At 43.8% G+C, this 17,049-nt stretch overlaps 1 protein-coding gene across 1 annotated transcript in view; it reads left to right on the forward strand.

The window, feature by feature from the left end:
• Positions 1-17,049, forward strand: part of Pdk1 (Phosphoinositide-dependent kinase 1) — a 645,970-nt gene that overhangs the window by 496,525 nt on the left and 132,396 nt on the right. The gene's annotated exons all lie outside the window — the stretch shown is intronic.

Below are 17,049 nucleotides of genomic sequence, written 5' to 3' on the forward strand. Positions count from 1 at the left end.
GATAGAATTTCCACGTGGATTTCCCCGTTTCCGAGTTATCACCGCGCGTTTCCTCGTAGCATTGAGGAAAACAGTTAAGCGAAGTCGCAAGGCCTCGGCGGCCGTGATCGCAATAACAAAGTAACAACGAAAACAGCGGTTTCGCGTGAAAGTCCCCCAGCGGTGCGCGCAGATAAGGGGCCGCGTTAAAAATCGACGGGCGGGAAGGGAAAAGCGAGGAAAAATTGCCGTATCGAGCGACGGGCGAGAAGGTAAATAGACGCGGACCATCGGCGTCCTCCCGTTGTTCCCGGAAGCTTATCTGGTTAGCGGCGATTGGCCAACGCGTGAACGTGCGTAACGTGCGAAACGAGTTTGCACCTTTTGCGCGCGGTTCTTCCCGGGCTGGACGAGAATTCCAGGTAATCGGTCGTCCGCGAACCGCGAACCGCGCGCAGCTCGAAGTCCACTTGAGCCACCGATTGCGCGCCTTTCCACTGCGACGCTGCGACGAATCCTCGAAGTCGAAAATCGGAAATCCAAAAGGCTTAACTCCTCTGGCGACCACCCCTATAAATGGCATTCAACTCGTTTCATGTGTAAAAATTTTAGAAATACAGTCTGTAACAAAAGTAAGCAAACGCGAAAGTTTCTGACGTTTGAATAGTTTTTCTGAAACCTAGAGTTAGGTATCCCAGCAACGAAAACAGCAAACGTTAGGGCGACCACCCCCCAATTGTTATTCCTATTTGGAGCACGAGTTTCTTTTAAGCATTAAGTTTATTGTAGCAAGTTAATTAGAATTTATATATTACAAGGTTACAGAAGTAAGTAAACATCTTTGGTTTTTCATTTTTTATTCCGCTCCTGAAGTGTATTTTTGAATTACCTCTTTTAGGTTATAAAGTTGTAGATTCTACCAATCATTTCGATGTATTAAGGTTGTGTTGATATATTATTAAAATATATTTTCAGTCCTGTAAATATCTCTTTGGCGTTTGCGTTCTTTGTTTAAGGTAGATACGGAAGAATGTCTCAGCGGAAGCATTTAACAAAGAAGGAGAGAAGAATAGTAATTAAAATGAAAGATGAGGGCAAGACATATAGAGAAATAGCTAGCTTTTTTAATAAAACACCAGCAGCCATTTGTAAAATTGTTAAAGCGTATAAGAAAGATGGAAGAGTTTCAGCTTTACCAAGACCGGGACGTCCAAAAGTCACTAATATTCGAATAGATAAAAGAATAGTTAATACTTCATTCTTCAGATCCCTTTTTATCTCCATAAAAAATTCGTACAAAATTATTAAGCGTATTGATCTTTCGCCAATTGAAAATATGTGGTCTATCTTAAAATTACGAATCGCAGAGCACGGACCACGCAATATAAAGGAATTAGAAAATTTAATAGAGAAAACATGGCAATTATTTTCAATTGATGAATGTAGAAAATACATGCTCTCCTTACCCGATCGATTAGCTAAACTATCATTGCGGATATTAATTTATTATTTAGTTCGTGTTTACTTACTTTTGTAATATGAGTTCTTCACATATCATGCATTTTTATTATTTTTTAAAAACAGATTATTAATTAGTGAAAGTTTTATTAGTATAGTTATTTCAGTAGTCTCGTGTAATATCAATAAATTATATAGTTTGTTCTATGAATTTAAACACTTACTTCGATACAATCTTTTGTTTGCTAAAACCCCGACTGTTTACTTACTTTTGTTACATACTGTAGATGCGAGCACTGATACAACTGGTGTGAAATGTATTATACTCAGCAGAAAAGAATAGAATAAGCAAAAGAAGTGCGCTAGTACTGTACTTAGAGTACGTGTGCGCTATAAGTACGTAGGTAGGGCAGAAGATAGGGAGACGAGGAATAAAAGGAGGGTCGAGTAAGTTTTAGATGCGAGTCAGAATGGAAGCTGTAGGGGTAGATGTAAGTTTCGCAAGTGAGGGATGTTTGTAGAGGGTGTATAGAATTTATTGTTTGGTTTACTGCTACGAATTTCGTGACTTTCCATTTTTGGATCGTAAAGTGGGTGGAAGTGAATTGGAGAAGGAATTCAGTCGGAGGATTGGGGAACTGGAAAGTTTCCTCTGAGCGAAAACATATTTACCGATATAAATATTCTTGAGGAATCCCGGACTGCACTATTTATGTATTTCTAAGAGCACGCCCTAGAATCTAGCGCGTGCTTTTTAGAGGCAGTTAATGCCCTCGTCTGGCATATCTTTATCGTCTTCTGTATCCTAAGCTTCATTCACGTGGAACTTTTTCGACCGGCCCGTGCAATGGAATTGTCCGCTGAGACTACGAAACAGAAAAAGGCACGTCCATTAAGCAATCATTCTCTTTCAGAGTTCACATATGTATAATAATACCTTTTACAACAATAGATAAATAAAAATCCATGTGGGGAAAAGTTGTAAGTATATTTTGCAACAGCTTTCAATTATTACCTGATTTATTGTATAATAAATACTTCCACCTTTACATATACCTACTATATAGTTTCTAACTCTACTAGAAACATATATATTTCTTTTTTGTTTTCTTACATGTATTTGTTTTTTATCTTCTTGTTACTTTCGTAATGTCTACTGGTGAAATCGATTAGTATTACGATTATTATTATTATTGTACCTAGATTATCGAGAATTAAGAAATATGGACCTGTGTTTAGTGAGTAACTTCACTAACTTAAGAAATTAACAAGCTCTTTATTATCTTAATATATAAAGCAGAAAGCTTCTATATGTTTGTGTGTTTGTCTAAAAACTATCGAACGATAAATTCTGGGATCACGAAATGTGCCTCAGCTCATTATGCCCGACTAATCCAGATGAATGTGACAACAAAAAAAATTTACACAACAACAAATTTACCATTTACACAAAAAAAAACTAAAATTTTTTTTTCATAATATCAGAATCTAAATTTCGAGCCAAACCGAGTAATAAACCTAGTATGTTAATAAAGATACATAGTATGTATTTGCTGAAGACAGTCGAAACAGTTACGTACTGCGTGACATCCAAGCGCTCTTTTCCGCTGTCCCCCAATTTCGCCCTGGCACGTCCTTTTCCTCAGCAATAAACAGCCCACTCAAGTGGCCTTAACTCCTGCAGGACAGGGTAGGTTTTCCGCCTACATGTGTAGTTTTACCAACAAGCCAACGATATATCTCATAATCTCCTGTAAATACTATTGCAGACTTAAGTTTAGGCATAAAAGTATAGTATGTATCACTGAACGACGCCGGCAAAGTATCCGCGAGCGCCCCGTGAAACACTGTTGCCCAGGCGTCGGTTGGCAGCAACATCCACGGCGATAAAATGATTCCGAGGAGACCGTGGCCCGCCAACCGTCGAGTTCGCCCCGGAACGGTAACAGCGCACGAATGAACTCCGACCACTCGAAAGTTCAGGATCGTTCTATTCAGGAAATCTGACCGCAAATCTCATCAATTTGGCCGGCGGGAGGGCCGCCGGTCGCCGCGTTCCTCCCATTAAAAGGAGCAGATCGGCCGGATGCTCGCGGCGCTTTAATCATGCGAGTTGGTACAGTGCCCAGCGCCTGTTTGCGCAACAACGTATCAGCGGCACGCGAAATGCCAGAGTGCCCTTCCACGGGGTACATCCCGGCGAGAAAAAGGAAAACCGAGAGAGGCCCTCGAATTCGGGAAAAAGCTCGATAACCCGGCGAAGATTTCGACGCTCGTAAATATTGATCGAGCCTCTGCAAACCTGGCCACGGCCAGGAACACACGAGCTCGCCACGGTGACGCAACGCGCCCGGCGCGTGCACGGAGCCTCGCCAGGCGCGTTACGGATCTCGCGCGCTCCGTCACGCGCCCCTCGTGACGAGGGAAATTTTAGCCGTGACCGTGCCGCGTGGGCGTCGAATATCGATCGCCTAACGTTCCACGAATTCGTCGCTCTAGCTCCCGAAATATAAATCGATACGTAGAAGGAACGATCTCGGGTTGCATTTGCGTCTTGGATGCCTCATCGATTTCCCGAGTTTCCTCCTTTTCATGAATTGCTGGGTCAATTTAGTTGAGTCACGTTCCACGATTGGGTTAAATTTGCAGTCAATGGAGGAACGAGACATTGTAACCTATTCGTTACTGGAAGATCGCTTCGCTTCCTCAGCCTTCCGTGAAGCTGAACACGTTCATAGGTACGGTTGCTGTAATGTACTCACACTTTCTTATCGTTTTTCTCCGACGTTATCATAGCCAATGCGTCACCTATCCAAAATCCTGCAATTCTGCCCTATCCCCTCTCTTACATTCAGAAACCTTTAAAACCCATCACAGTCCCTTATCCTAGAGCATTACTATTCCAAAAGCCACCAGTGTCAGTCACGGAGTCAAGTTAAAACAGTTGAATCTCCAATATTCTTTCTTTAAATTGAATGAATATCTTTATAAGTATTATTCGTAAAAACGATAGTTTAAATTATCCTTGTGCCCATTACATTGCCACCCGTACTTTAAAATGAAGTATCTCACGTTGTTATACGTAAATTTATCTATACTTTTGAATAACAGTAAAGTATGCGAAAATACTTTATTTCGCGAAACGTAACGCAATATTTTAATATGCATATTTGCAATAATGCCTTTGAGTTATTTAAAAATGATGAAAAGTTCATCTGTAATTAGGGCTGTAACGCCGGTCATTTCTACTTGAAACCCGGACACTTTTAATTATTTGATATATTAGGTACAATCAAGAAATAGAGGTAAAGTATTTATGACTTTTTGAGCGAGCAGCATCGAAGAACCCGGCTCACTACAAAAAATCCCCCGGACACCCTAAAAGAGAGGACAAATCCGGGGAAACCCGGACGGATGGCAGCCCTATCTGCAATGCTAAAAGCAATAAAAAAATATGTTTGCAAGAAATAGAAACTAAAGAGATTAAAAGGTACTTTTAATTTATTCGAAGGTATTTTTTTTGTACACTCCGCGAAAGCAAGATTACGTTATTATCCCGTAAAAAACCGTGGCAACCCTAATTGTAATCTACCCGTTACTGAGAGATCGCATCCCTTCCTCAGCCTTCCGCGAAGCTGAACACGCTCGTAGGATTCGCGCACAGTGTTTAGACGGCGCAGTGGCTAGGAAGGTGGCGTTTCGACGGCGTGGGTTCCGAGGAATCTGTAGAAAGTATTGGGACCGTCCGTTTCAGAGGAAACGGTTTAGTACAGCAGGGTTGGGCACGTTACGACGCACGTAACTGTCGCGCGGTAGTCTGGATCCGCGTTTCGTCTAGGTCAAGAACGCGGCCTCCAGTTTCATACTGGATGCCGGCTGAGAAGATGCTCGCATAACCGCGAGATCGGGGTTTATTAGAGGCGATTACGGTAGATCCTCGACGCTGCGCGATGACGTCGCGGCGAATTGCGAACGGTTCACGAGCACGTCGCGCTCTACGACGCCCACGGGGATGAGTAACGCTGCGTAGAAAATAAGTCTGAGCCCACTGTTCCGCGACAGCGGCGATACGAGTCATCGGGGAATTGATGTTTCCGTAGGAGAGGCTGCGCGAAGGCGTTTGACGTTTCGCACGATCGGCCGGGGGAACGCGGCGGGCAAACCGAACGCTGACCCATCCGCTGGGATCGATCGCTAATTCGTCGGGAGCAAAAGTGAGCGATTCTGCGATGGAAACGATTGTCCCGTTGAATCGAGCCAGCGCCAGTGTCTCTCTTGGTCGAACGGAACGCTTCTGCTCGGAACCAATTCTCTCTCCCCCCCTGTCAAACTGAATACTTCCGTGCCGAACAGATCCCTCCCCATCGTCAAAGTGAACACTTCCGCGTGCAATCAAATACTTTCCGTGCCGAACGTTTTTCCGTCGGCAGGAATCGTTTGTGCGTTGGGACAAACGTCTTTCGAGTGAACCGAACGCTTTTCTGCCGGATTAATTACAGTTTCCGACACGGGGCATCGAAGTTGGACGCTTCGGGGCCGAAGCTTCCGCGGAGGATAGCTGTTCTGCTCGGCTCTCATGCTTCGTCGCCTCTTTCCCCTAGTAGCATTTACTGTTGGCATTTTGATGGCCAACTAATTCCCAACTTGGGGATACTGTGGGCCAACCAGAAATGCTGCTAGGGTCCTGTCTCTAGGTTTCTCAGTTCGCGAAAAAAATCGTAAATGCATAATATTTAGCGTATTTAGCCACGTTGGAAGTTATCCAACCTCCATCGCAGGAGATTCCCGAAATAATCGTGGTGTTTGCGTTAAGCGCTCTCACTTCCGTCCTCCCAAGGTACACGAATGATACAGGGAAAGGGTCAGGCACGTAGGCCGGAAATTGTAAAAGCAGTGGCAGCTGGCTTTCGAGGCGCGACGGTTGATAAGTTCGTCGGTGTTATCGGGCTGGGCCGGGGCGTCGTTGTCGTCGCCATTCAACGGACTTCATTAGGCCTGATAAAAGGTTCGCGATCGTGTAAACTGCGTGCTCGTCGCGTTTCATTCATGGAAACGTTGCCCCCTTGGGGGGACGGCTCGACGCGGGATCAACGTTTTTATTTCCAGCGGAAGACCAGTATCGCTGTCGCGATAACCACTCCCCCAGGTAATAACACACGGAAACGGGGCGTCACGACGCCTCTGGTACGCGCGTCCCGTTTCTCTCGCGTCACACTCGGCCGTGCCAGTGCTTCGAGCGAGCTGATTTCGTCCGTTCACGTCGAATTTCTGTTCTCCTTTCCTACCGCTTGGCTTAGCCAACAATCATGTAATAAGTACGAGGTCTGTTGATTATTTACACCTAACGCGGGACGCGGTGAGGCACTGGGGATTTAATGTTGGGGGTGCTGAGTTCAATGCATACAATGAAATTCATTAGGTGATATAAAAATTTATTTCGAGAATAAAATCAAGTTTTATTTTCTTTTTACACAGCTCTTGAATTGCCTCATTCGTGGTTACATTATTCTGCCTTTTCCTCTTTCTTTGGGATGTTCCAGGCACCCCTTTGGCCCCTCTGGGTACGCCACTGAATTGGCCATAATGCGTCATAATGCGTACGAGTGTACTGTAATTGAATTACTTCGATAGAAGAAGAATTTACTTAGTTTTCTTCATTTTATGCTGCAAAAAATGCTTATCTGTGTTCAAGGTGCTAATATTAGGTACCTATTACTTGCGATCGAGTCTCTTTATAGATTTGCCTATGTATCTGGTCTATAATGAATCTTAAAGGTCTACGCTGAATTGGATGCTGGTTGATTGAAGCATCGAACAAAGGGGAAAGTGTAAAGAAATTATTAAAATCCACGAGGAGGTCGCAGCGGGATTTTCAGGGGACAAATGACCCGTTCATTAGCGACCGTCTGCCACACTGATAACGAGTGCAAAGTACAGTAAGTCCCTTGAAGCCGCATACGGTGCGCTGCCCGAATCCAGGAAATAGGCAGAGATACGCTGGGAAGGATTCCGAACGGCTGCCGAATCGTTCGGGAAATATTTGCTGAATAAACGTTTGGTCGTTTGACCGATGCCATTGGCGTAAGCGACCTGCAAGGGAACGTTGGCATTCATGGCGGAGATCATTTCGAATAGGATAATGGTGGAGGAGGTAAAGGAGCAGGTTTTAACATTTTAAAGTGTCGTTCTGAATAAATAGTAAGCAATCGTTAATAACTTTATTCAGGGTAATAACTATATTATTTTGTATTTTTGTATACCTATCCAGGCCCGGCCCTATTGCGCCCTTTATTTGCTTATCTGAGCTTATTGATTACCTTCCTCTGAATTACTACGAATAATTTATTCGTAGCTTAAAGCATTTATTAGGGTTTTTACAAAAACCGACTTTTGAAAAAACCGGGTTTCGAATTCCACTATTCCCAAAAAACCGGTTAAACCGGTTTTCAAGTTCCACTATTCTCAAGAAACCGGTTATACCGGTTTTCGAATTCCACTATTCCCAAAAACCGGTTACACGGGTTTTCGAATCCCACTATTCCCAAAAAACCGGTTAGACCGGTTTTCGAATTTTCACAAAAAATATTATTAACGTAGAAAGTAAATATTTGTACTTATTTAAAAATTTGTAGTTTTTTTTAATACTTATGGATCTACAAAAATATAACACAATAAAATACACTGCATAAAAAACCAAATGAAAAAAAATTAAAATAATTAAAACCTGTACAAAATATAAATTACAAATCTTTATTTCATTTAGTATTTTTCTTCCGAAAATATGAACTCATGAAGATTACTTAGTTTTACAGTAAACTGTTACCTACTACAATATGCTTGTGTCGGAGGCGATTTCAAGTCAAAATGTTAACGTTTTCAATCAAATAATTAATTCATTGTTACATATTAATTCTAGTATATAAAACCGTTTTTTTTTAATTTAAAAACCGGTTTTAGAATTTTAGAAATTTATAAAAAAGAAACGGTTTTAAACCCGGTTTTTAAAAACCGACAAACCCTAGCATTTACAGTGCAACTTGTAATATTTCATTTAAAACTTTATTTTAAAAAATGCCAACAATGAAAGGACCACTTTGCGCCCCTTGTCAACTTTTTTACACCCTAGGCAGCTGCCTAATTTTGCCTATAGGGATGAGCCGGGCCTGTACCTATCACTGAACAATATCTTTGTCTCTTTTATCTTTTATGTATGTCCCCCTTATCATTCCTCGGCTATTCTCCCATACATTGTAACAACATTTGCAACTTTAGTTGCGCAGTAGCTGCGTCACCCGCCAGGTGATGCATTCTACCGTTACCAAAACAGTTTGAGAGGAAGAAACGAGTAAAAAATAATCCCAGATTTTCCTCAATTACGTGTCCGGTGGCGCGAGCCGTCCAGAACTGCCGCGGCCTCCCAGCTGCGCTGGAGTTGCCAAACTTCGAACGGCGGGGGCCGTCCGCTGCGTTAATTAAAACCTCCACCTGAGCCGATCCGTGCTTTCCTGTTGACGCGGTTACCGCTGGAAACATTTCTTGGGTAATAATCTCGGGTTTCGAGGGAAACCAGACGCTCTCGCGGAATGCGGAAGGCGCGGCGCGTCGCGCAACGAATCATCCTAACGCGACGGAAAATTTTGACACGGGAACCAGCTCGAATTGATGCAGCATTTCTGGGAGCGCTGATGCACGAGCCTACCAAAATCTTGCTACCCGACGGCAGCGGAAGTAGGCTGCACGGCGTAAACAATGAATAACGCGTCGCGTGACTCACGCGATGATTTCTCGATGATTTAATCGCGTTGACGGACAAGTCGAGGTATGCATGATGCGTGTCACTGGGTGTAGGCAGGCGGTTCTCGCGAACGCCTCTCATCATCGTCATCGCAAATTCGAGGAGTTGAGTTTACACACAGAATTCCTGTATGGAAGTATCACCGTTTCAATGACGGGGAGAGTGTACAAGCTTTTGGTAATTTTCAATTTAGTTAGTAAACACTATGTATTTTAATAAAGATAGTAAAACGCAGCGCTCAATATTTTATGAAAAAGTTGAGTGGAAAATTTCGTCGTACGGGTTTTTGAAAGCAGAATATTCTCAACTGGAGTGAATTGAAAGCTCAATTGTTCCCGCGAATTCGAGGAGTTGAGTTTCCACACAGAATTCCTGTATGAAAGTATCACCGTTCCAGTGACGGGGAGAGTGTACAAGCTTTTGGTAATTTTCAATATAATTAGTAAACACTATGTATTCTAATATAGATTGTAAGACGCAGCGCTCAATATTTTATGAAAAAGTTGAGTGGAAAATTTCGTCTTACGGGTTTTTGAAAGCAGAATATTCTCAACCGGAGTGAATTGATAGTCAGCTCAATTGTTCCCGCGATTTCTTAGACACAGATCGAAATAGAGGACCTAGAGAAGACGTAACGTTCGCCTGAATCACCCCGCGAGATTTTCAATAATTCAAATTTCGCTATTCTACACAGTATGCTCGACCTACAGGGAACATCTAAGCCAGATTAGCATCCCAAGCCTCCCAACGCCGCTCACCAAAGATACCAGCATGAGTTTGAACAAGAAGCGATCTTGTAAAAAAAAAGAGAAGAATTCAGTTAACGGAGGGATGGGTGCATTGCACGGCGAGCGGTCAAAGCGGCGGGAATGCCAGCAATTAAGCGATAAAACGAAGTGGCGCGGCGACAAGGCTCACTTCTTGCCGCGGAAAAGCGGAACGAGGGGCGACCAGGCAGTGAACCAAGACAATCGGCTGGTTCGTACGCGCGAAAAAGAAAAAGAGCCGCGAGTACGCGGCGTTCTATTTATATAACGCGCGTGTACACGCCGATCTACATAAATAGCCGACGGGTATTATGCAACCAGGCGGCGGACGCGAGCCGAGCGAGCCGCCGGGGATGGCTCCTCGCGGCCGGCCCGCGGAGGCCTCTTGTGTAACCCCCCGTCCCCGTGTATCGCGCGAAACTTCGCGAGGGGGGTTCATCGTGATCCGCGGTCGCCGTGAATCCGCGGGAATGACGATCTAAGTGATTTGTTACCGCGGCACCGTGGAATGCCGCTTGCATTCGCGGCAGCCGGTTTTCTGAAAGCGGACGAGCGTCTTGAACCCTACCGGCGAACCCAATAAATATCGGGACGGCGCGCACCGACCGTCGTTTTTCTCAATCAAACGTCGGACCTCTGTGTATGCTTCTTTAAATGCCGATGCAAGCGTGATTTATCGCGATTTTCTGCGGCGATCCCCTGCCTCTGCTCCTCCAGTTTCGCAGATATCGCAAGGCCCCCGTGCGCGGGGTTCTTGGCGAACTCTTTTCCGACTTTTGTTCTTATGGCAGAGCAGCATCTGCTCGAGTGGAAAGATGTTACGTTGACGGTACGCGCGTGGTAAAATTGGCAGTGTAATTGAAAGGTAAAAGGGAAGTGTCTTGTGCTGAGGGTCTCCCGGGCTAGGTGTTGTGTGAAACATTCGTACAAATTAAATAATGTTGAGCTGAGGGAAGTTTCGGAGGTTATTGGATGTTGCGGTTTGCATTACACCTTGTTTTGACTATCGGCCTCGCTACTTGCGCTGTACTTGTATGGCCATGAGAACCTTGGGCTTTATCTACTAGGTTTGCCAGACACTTCAGAGACAGCGAGTCTCTGAACCTGTTATATGTTGCCCTTGTTAGGCCTTATGTTGAATATGCCTCAATCATTTGGAGTCCTAAGCATGCGAAATTTATTAAATCAGTCGAGAGGGTGCAACATAAGATTTTGAGGTTCACCTCTCGTATCCTAGGTAATCCTACGGATAGAGCTGACCACGATTATGGTCCGACACTTGTATCCCTTAACAGGACTAGGCAGTCGAAAAATCAATTTTTTTTTATTACATTTTCCGAAAGTACTATCTTTTCTCAATAAAATGCCGCTTGGTTTATAGTAAAATTTGCAAAATTGTATTCAGAAAAGATAGTACTTTCGGAAAATGCAATAAAAAAAATCGATTTTTCGACTGCCTAGTCCCCTTAAGATGATCACTCTGGAGGAACGTAGACACATTGCGAACATGATATTTATTTACAAAATATATAGTTACGTTTCATGCTCCGGTCAGGAGCATGCGGTCTAGGCCTCTCTTTGTGTCGAGGTTACCGAAATATCGGCATTACGCGGTCGATCCTATTAACAGGGCGATGACTATTGCTAATAAAAATTTCAGTGGCATAGACCCCTTCCTGGGCTCCTTGACTTCGGTGAGGACGGTACTATGTAGGTATGTAACTAACTTACACGGAGGTACTTAGTCCTTAGTATTTTATTTATCCTTTAAGTTTAGTTTAGTTAGCTTTTTTAGCTACTTATTATTGGCTAATTTATTGTACAGACTCTGTAATTAATACCTGGCTTTATTTTCTGTAAATCATGGGAATTTCCCGTATAATTATGAATAATAATAATAATAATAATAATAATAATAATTGCTCGGCAGCCTTCACTTTAAAACGACACATTCGCGACTTGAATGAATGATTTTTTTTTTAAATTTCTTACTGTAATCGAGAGACACGTGTCGTGAACGCTTTAATTACAGTCGCCAGTGCCAAGTGTCGTTTGTACCGCGCACAATTTATTGCACAAAGTTCAGTGTCACTCACCGATTATATACATTATACCTACACAGGTGCGCACTAACATGGCGACGCAGGCGGTGATAAAGCGTATCGATAAACCGTTGCGGGAGTGCTTCTTTTTCTCCACTTATCGGGAATCTAATAGTGTACACACCGGTGTACGGTGCCTGTTGTTTATAAACGCGCTTCTTTAACGAATCTCAAGTAGAAGCTCCGCGGCAGACACCTATTCCAACCCACCCCTCAGTTTCCCGAATATCGACGAGCCGAACTCAACTTTTGTCAAAGCAACCGATGCAATTGCAACGTCGCCATCGGTCAACACCGATCGCCGTGAATTTCCAAGCGATTCCGTTGATCAACAGCAAAATGGAGGCCGACTTGGCGCGCGGTGAATAAGGAGGATGTAAAAAAAGCAACGCACTCGTGACGCCTGTAAGCACCGCGCGACAGACGATCCTCCTACGAAGTGCTTCTATTTTCGAAACGCGATAGTTGCCTTAAGCTCGAAGGGGTCAAGGGGCCGGCCCCATCGCCGGGCCGGGGGCTTCCCGCTTCCGGCTCCAGTAAAACCGTCTACGGCTCGATGGAGCCGCGGGGACGGATTTAGAAGCGCGTTAGAAGCACGCGCGAGTAAATTTAGAACGATGCTGACATTGCCAGCTCCCGTTTCTATTGACTGCGACGCGAGTCGCTTGTTTACGAGCTCCGCAGCCACTCTCCGGCACCGTGGCTTTCCCGCGACGGACGTTTTTACGCGCACGGAATTTCGGGGCGACCCACCCTGTAACGCGACCATCGCGCTGTTTTTCGTCGTTCCCCGGCACGCGCCGTCCCCCTGGTAAACACGCGACGACGCCTGGCGGTTTCCATCATCGTCGCCGAGCCGCGCGCGAGTTTCACGCCCGATCGTCGATCCCCGTTGCTTCTGGTACACAGACGGGCTTTCAGAGAGGACCGCCGAGGAATTTCCTCGCGCAAGGTCGACGAAAACATGATTCAAGACGCGTTGCTTTCGTGGATAGGGAATCGTAGAATGGTCCTCTTGGATGGGGTGGCTGTTGTGGTTGAGTTCTGGTGTGGTGGGTGGATGTTTGCTGTTTAGTCGCATCGCACATTGACAGATACGATTGTTAGATTGTTACTGAGGGCATGGGCACTGTGAACTGTGCCTGTAACGTTCGTCAACTCCATGGGGCAGTTCTTATGAGTGCAACTTGGGTGATTTCATTACTTAAAGGGTTACCTACCGTCAGGAGGCAGAAAAAGAATCGATTCTTTGGGAATTTATTTCAGAAAGTACATGCATATTTTTGTGCAATGGTTTTTGTATTCAGATGAGGGACACTTTAGCAGGTTATTATATTATGTTTTGGTATAGAAATATTTAGTTTCGCTTTTCAAAGAAAAGTTTCGAAAATCCGCGAATAAGATTGACAGTTTCTCGAGCGTATTTTAAAATATTTGTTTTCAATCAAAGAACCCGTACGTACAACGGAAACTACACTAATATAGGTTGTAAAAAAAAAATGAAATTTGATTTCGGACCTGCTGTTCCATAGTTACACGTTCGAACAGCTCGCGGGGGCGGGTCTGGAAGATTAATTAATACAATAAAATTTATGGATGTTTTTCTATTTATTTTTTTGTATAGTCTCTTAAGACAGCGTACTAAAGGTAGGTAATCAAATTTTTCTATGAAAACTGTAAATTATTCCTGAAAAAAATTCGTAAAAATGGCTTACTTTTCCGGCCGTCAAAGTGGTGTTCCCACTTAAGCAGTGGTATAAGATGTTCAAGAAGGTGTAAGGATCGAAGGATATTGTCCCAAATAAATGTTCTATATCTACATTGGGGTTAATAATTGGAAAATGCGTCACTCCAGTTTCGTCCCATCCCTTTTTAGCAATTCACCCCCTTACTGAAGTATAATTTGGGAACTGTATTCGTTGTTCCTTCTATAGGTTCCTCAGTTATTATTACCGTAAGTATTTATAGGTACTAAGATTATGCAGCTTCGTCCTCATCCCCCAGTTTAACCACGAGCTAATAGGATAGATCGACAACTGAAAGGAGCAAGGAAGGCTTGGCGAGACAATCGACTCGGAGGGTTTGCAATTAAGATTACGGTTAGGTTAGCCGGCTAAAAGCGGTCGCGGGTACATATTAATATCCTTCGATAAATCCACGGGCAAATGGAATGGCGGGCGACGGAATTTGCGATTCCATCGCGGGGCACGGCCGCTATTCAGCGTGGCACGGTGCATGACACAGTTTCGTCGTCCCACTTTTCAGCCTTCAGTTCTGCAAGCTCGCACGGATCATTCATGAAAAAAAACAGAGGGAAATGGTGGAGAGTGGAGTGAAAAAAAAAAGGGAGGAACGAAAATAGCACGCCGCGTAACAACAGCGGCAGCACAATGGGATTAAGCGGCACGCTGGCTTCTTTGGAAATATTAATAACGCGAATCCACGTGACGATACGTCGCTGCTTGGAAAGTCTTCTGAATCCCTCGTTCACGCGAATCCCACAATTCATCGCCACCGTTTCCAGAACCCAGCGTATGAGTTTTAAACTCTAAAATCTTTACGCGACGACTATAATTAAATAATCTTCTTCTGATTCTCTATTCTATCTATTTGACAGTTCAGAAAATATTTAATAGTGTATAGTAGGGGAGACCGGGGCTGGTTGATGCGTTCTTCAGTTTTCAATGTTTTTCATTTTTGTTTGAATTAATTACTTAATAACAAATATGCCAAAATATACTTTGGTCTTTTCTCTTTAATATATAGCAAGCGGAAACTTGAGAAAATACATACAAAATGAATGAAAAAATGTTTTTTTGACGATCAATTTGGATGTATCGAAACTATTTACTTTTTCTCTATATAAACGAAAACAGTTTAAAAACGATTGTTAACGTTAATATACACATACGTACGCTGGATCGTAGGAAATAATTGGACAACAATCTTCACATATCTGGCTGAAATGGAGCTACATATATACGGTGTCGAGATAATTCGTCTGTATCAACTTGCCCCTGTATCAACTCGCCCCTGTATCAACTCGCCCCTGTATCAACTAGCCCCGGTCTTCCCTAGGTATAATATATTTGATCCATACTCCATTGCGACCTTGACGCAATCTTCCTTATCCATTTATACTTTGAAGGGCTTTCGACAAAGCAGAGCTACCATCTACCCCCAAAACCTCCTCCCTGCGCTGACATATCCATACATCCACCGTGCTCCATCTTTCCCACCAAAATGACTACAGGCCTCGTTCAACAGCCCCCGGCTCGCGGCGGAAGATGCGGCCACAGCCCGCGAACAGCTGACACCGAAGCGTTAATACACCCAAGGCGATGAATCGCTCGTTACCCAACGGAATGAAGTCTAGTGTCCGCGGCTACTAAATATTAAGGCGAATGTCCCAATTTCTGCTCATTTAAGAGGTTACTCGTCAGAAAGAAGGTGTAAAAAATTTGTTTGTGATCAAAATTTGAAGAGTAATTGATTAATTCGTTAATAATAAATCAACCAGTCGACAACTATTTAAGAAATATATTTCAAGATGTTTAACTACTAGTAATTTGTAATTAAATATAATGCTTTAAATGTCTATTTCTACTCACTATTTCTACCAATTTTTGCTCACATAATATGTTGCCTTTTCAGATTAAAATAAGTTACATCTTTTATGGAGATGTTTTATAACACAAGAGTAAATCATAAAATAATGATAAACAAAAAATAAAATGCCTTCGAATAAAAATAGAGGTTACAACATATATTGAATTGTGAGAATATGGTGCTAAAATTTTGGTGAGTAGAAATGCGGACACGACGGTGATTCACTTAGCCCTAAACCTAATCACCTGATTTCTACTTAAAAAAAAATTAAAAATAGTACAAAATCTACATCCAGAGCACAATACGGCATGTTTTTGTTATGAAATAAGAACTTTTACTGTAAAAACTATTCTCTGCCCAATTATCGAATACTAATAGCGACCCTCTTCCTTACCACAACCACCTAAAACACGGTCGACAAATCATGAGTCTCTCATTTTAAAAGTTTTTCGTTTCTTATGCTGCACTTTGATTAGCCCCAATCTCGTGCAACACTCGCGTAAATGTTTAAATAATTTAGAATTATTTTGTTGCAACTATAGTACGAACGTAACGCATATAATAATAAGAAAAGTACGAAATGAGCAGAAATGGGGAGATGAGCAGAAATTGGCGCATTCACCTTATTCGAGAGGCGACACGGTTTCGCGCGCGAGAGAGGACGCGCTATAAATATCGCCTGCGTCGATTCGAACGGCGGAATGACGAGGAGGCTGTTTAATGCCTTTGGACAGGCTCGTAAATAATAACGAACTCCCCCCGTCGCGGAACCTTTCTCGGATCACATATTTACGACGCCCTTGAACGCTTTTTCGCCCAGGAGCCCCACGGTCGATCCACGGTCCCTCCCCCGCGCCGCGTCTGCCGCTCGCGACCACAGGGCGACCGAGATCGAGAGGAAATAAATCCGACTGTCGTTGACTGGAAACGGGGGGACGGCACGGGGTGGAAAAACATTGGTCCCGCGGACGGAAATTTCCGAGCCAGCCCGCTTCCGGGCGGGATCCGCGTCGCATACGTTACGACGCGGAAGATCGATCCCTCCTCGCGAGAATCTGCTGGATCCCCGGCTATATTTACGCGACATACCAGCCCTTGATCCGATCGCAGACAGATATAGCCCCGCTGCCACAACGCGGTCACTGTTTCCTTCGGAAATCCAAGACCTTCTCTCCCGCGATATTGGCTAATAATCTTTTATCGCCCACCCCTTAGGACGGTTGCATCGCCGGTTTTTATCGCGAGCTGGCTAGGACAAAGCGCGGCGCTGGCGGCGCTCGTCGTTCATCTTCTTTTTACGGTTTTACATCGATTCCGTTGAATTTATGTTTCCCTCTTC

Source organism: Andrena cerasifolii, chromosome 1, assembly GCF_050908995.1.
Source record: "Andrena cerasifolii isolate SP2316 chromosome 1, iyAndCera1_principal, whole genome shotgun sequence".
NCBI lineage: Eukaryota > Metazoa > Arthropoda > Insecta > Hymenoptera > Andrenidae > Andrena > Andrena cerasifolii.